General features: G+C 52.7%; 1 protein-coding gene and 1 long non-coding RNA gene across 2 annotated transcripts in view; both read right to left on the bottom strand.

Annotated features, from left to right (window-relative positions):
* LOC113213647 (uncharacterized) lies at positions 1–3,326 on the bottom strand. Its single transcript, XR_008011414.1, has 5 exons — positions 3,182–3,326; positions 2,938–3,090; positions 2,561–2,827; positions 2,190–2,229; positions 1–2,103 (listed from the first exon to the last, which is right to left on the bottom strand). It is a non-coding gene; the product is annotated as an uncharacterized LOC113213647 (long non-coding RNA).
* The window catches only part of LOC113213648 (laminin subunit alpha-1-like), a 67,692-nt gene that overhangs the window by 57,281 nt on the left and 6,488 nt on the right, over positions 1–3,923 (bottom strand). The window lies entirely within an intron of this gene.

Genomic DNA, 3,923 nt, shown 5'->3' with positions numbered 1-3,923 from the left:
AATAGAAAAGTGACGTATAGTTAGAGAACACAACGCGAGTGCAGTCGTGGACACGCGACCTGTAGTTGCACGACTATCTCTCACGCCTGTGACATCTTTGGCACAACTTTGTGCAGTGCTCATCACCACTCTGTAATACGCGCCAAGAAAGAAAGGCGTATATCACGATCAAGGATCCATTGCTTTAAGTTATTTATAGTTTAATCCTGATATGAGAGTACAGCACTTTATGTACATCGACGGATACTGCATTAGTTTCGTACCATAACTATGCCATCCCATGTGATATGGAGTCTAAGACTGTAGGTTTAAATTATTTATTTTTTAAAAAGACACAATTTAAACTGAAATACTCGATATGATTTTTTGTTACGAAATGTTATAGGTCCAGTTAACGGCATAATATCGATCCTACAAAATAAGACATTAAAGAAAATATCACACAGTATAATAAGAACAACCAACTGTCATTGGTACATGGTGTACACAAATTTGATTCTACAACGAAATTCGTTAGAAAAATGGCATAGATTTTCTACTTTGAGTAATATGATATGCAAAATAAATGAAATATGAGCTTTTCCTAGAGCTCAGACAACACGCAAATGAGCTTTCAGACATTATTCGTCTTTGCAACAATCGCTGTTGGAAAAGAACTCCCAACTAAAAAAACCTCGCGGTACGGCGCTGTTTTGATAATGCAGCCATCGCCAACAAAACGACCGCCGAAAGTCACCTCACACAATAATCAACAGATATAGATATGTTTATACTGGTATGCTTCGTATCACAATCAGGTCGTGCCAACATATTGCCGATACCTTTCTCTAGGAAACCAAACTGAAAAGTAGAAAAAATTACGACAGAGTACTCACATGAGAGGACTTTTTGACGACAAAAACGTTTCACTCAACGCAGTGTGTGAAGCTTGCAATATATCGGCATCGGCAGTACTTAACACTTTTCTTCAAGCAGTGAGCAATAAATAGACTTATCACGATGCTCTATTATTACAACTGAAGGAAAAAACAATAAGTGGCTTCCAGACATTTTTGCAGAGGCATTTGACATGGATTTCGTGTTGCGGGTTTGCCTACTCTCCGCGCGCAAGGCGCTATGGCTCCCGCAGCTCAAGATGATATGCAATGCTACAGCACTGCAGCGTTGCGCTTTAGTACACCCGATACAGCAGTTAAGCTCATAAGTCGCCTGACTCCGAAAACCAGTGACTTGTTAGCTAAGGTCAGCCACCAACCTGACATCTTGTGGTCTGCTGGGCAACTACTACAGGGCTGATGTAAACGATCGAGGATTCATACCATAAAGTTATGCCGCAGAACAAGCAGGTGTTTTGTGGGTTGCCGACTGAACTATTCACCAGGCATTTGGGGACTGAGAAATTTAGTCGTCTACCTGCTGGACACCCGGGATTTACAGTGTAGCCATTAGCCAATCCATTTAGAGCCATTGCTTAACAAGACAAAACAAACAACAAAAAACAAAACAATTACATTCACTGATAAGTCTATTTGAGCTACCGCAGCGCTTTATATACACACATCTATAAAATCTGCTTGGTAACAAAATGAAAAGTGGTAAAACATCTATAAACTATCAATAGTACAATTATGCAAACGATCGTATCGATTTACACACCAACAAAAAAAATCCACGTGATATATCTTTGCTTTTCTTTTTTACAAGTTGGAGACGCGTTTTAATCACGTTGCACCATCGTGTGGAGAGGCGGCGCTCATGTCCAGAATTAACTAAAAATTGTACTATTTAGGGCTCTCTGCGCCGCGTCCTATCCGCACGCACTATTGTCACTCGTGTCCTCGCCGCTGCACGCGGGCGGGAGACGGAATGCAAGCGAGAGCAGCGTCAGTCTTCAGCACCGCCTTGCACGTGCGCGCGTCCGTGCGGCGTCGCGGCCAGCGTGTTGTGTTGTGTTGGCCGTGGGAACGCCGTGCGCGCCACGCGGCCAGCGGCTCCCTAAGTTGAATCGTTCGCAACCACCCGAGCTGGTTGCGCTGCCGGCCGAGGGTGGGTACGTCCCTCGGCACGGGCTTCACCCTGCAAGACACTCGGCAGGGCCTACCTCTGCAACAGGGGGGTAGAGTGAAGAGTTAGGAACATGGCGCCGACACAGGCAGGGAAATTAATGAGTTGCAATAGTTCTGACTTACCTAAACAAACCATTCGTCCTTTTGGCTGGAGGAGATGTCGCTAGAACAGAAGCAGAGGGAAAGAACATTAGCCCATTTTGTGCAATGTTTATGGAGGTGCAGGGTTGGTTGGTGGAGTACCGCTGCCGCCGGACTGACGGGGGGCGGCGAGCGGGCGGTGCGGGGGCGGCCCGGCCCGGCGGCACAACTTTGTCTCGCGCACGTGGGAAGGGGGCTGAGTGAGGGGTGGCGAAGTGCCCCCGTGGGGCAACAGTCGCAGGAAAGAAGTATAAAAGTACCCCGTGAGGGGACGAGCGGGGGGAGAGAAATAAGAAAGATAGCGGGCGCGAGGAGGGTAGTCCTCGCGGTGCAGCCCGCGCACTGCGGCTTACCTGTCTGAGCCATCACTCCTCACTTTGCCAGGCAGTAGTAGAGGTGGGCCCACACCGCGCTGTACCCGAGCTGTGTTCCCACAGGGCATAACCAGTTTCCCGGCTGCATCAGAGAGAGGGTGTGCGCCGGCGGCCCTCCCAGCGGCTGCGGCGGTCCCAGCGCCCCCAGCGGGCCCGCGCCGCCGCGGGTCAGGCTGGTGTGGCCGTGGTTCAGCCCCGGGCCTGTGTGGCCCGTGCCGTTGAGACCGCCGTGGTGCACCGGTTGGACTGCAACAGGAGGAAGACGGCGGTCAGCACCCGGCACCATACGGAGGCGCTCGGCAAAGCGCGAAGCTGGCAAAGCACGGATTTCTGACGATGTGTCGAGCCAAACTTACAGGAGTTGGCGCCCATTTGAGCCGGTCCCGGGCCTTGCCGGTAGAAGCACACCACCACGCCGACGCCGGCCAGCCCCAGGATGAGCACGGCGGACACGCACGCCACCACCAGGTAGGTGACGGACATTCCCAGGACCAGCCCGATCTCGCCACCTGCGTAAGAGCACAAGGTTAGGAACGCGCCAAGGAAAGGACCGCAAACACTATACAGAGCGTCAACTTTATTTGAGGACACTGCACTCACGTCCGCATTTCTCGCTGGCGGTCTCGTCGCTGCCGTCCGCGCAGTGGCTGACGCCGTCGCAGACCAGGTCCGTGTGGATGCAGAACTCCCTGGTCTTGCACTTGAAGTCGTTGCACGATGTCTCTGCGGGACAAAGGAGCAAACACACGTGTTACAGCGCACGGATTTGTTTGTGCCTACAGCGCGGGATTATTGCCGGGGAAGAACATCAACCTGGCCCGCTCTACCCCTCGCTCGCGCCCGGCTGTTTTACAGCGAGTTTGAGAGGAGGCAGAGGACGGGAAGGGGGTGAATCTTTCAACAGAACCCCGCAGTTACAGAGGAGTGACGACCAGAGGCGAAGGCGGGGGTATCGAATAGAGCCACCTCCGCCTGGGCGGCCTATGGGCACGACTCGGCCCGTGCGTGTCACAGTGTCACATGCGAGAACCCCGCGAGACAGTGTGTCCCACCCTCCCTGCTCCTATACATCACAGCACTTTCCGCACAACTTTCTTGGCGCGAAGAAAAATCCCGGACGTGGGCGGACGGGCGCCGGCACGGGGGGCGCTCGTGGACACGGCACCGGGGCCGCCCGGGGGTTAGGCAACCCATCGCGTTCGCGGTGCGGTGGGTGGCCTGGCCCGCGACCACAGGCTGAGGTCGGGCGGCGTCGGGGGAGGGAAGGGAAGACCCAGACCCACCACTCGGCACCGGAATTATCTCCTTCACGGATGAAGTAGTTTCGTGTCATTGGGCCGGG

This window comes from Frankliniella occidentalis, unplaced genomic scaffold, assembly GCF_000697945.3.
Source record: "Frankliniella occidentalis isolate FOCC.00 unplaced genomic scaffold, Focc_3.1 Scaffold105, whole genome shotgun sequence".
NCBI classification, from domain to species: Eukaryota; Metazoa; Arthropoda; class Insecta; order Thysanoptera; family Thripidae; genus Frankliniella; species Frankliniella occidentalis.
The sequence above is the reverse complement of the archived record's forward strand: the minus strand, read 5'-3'. Positions and strand labels throughout refer to the sequence as shown.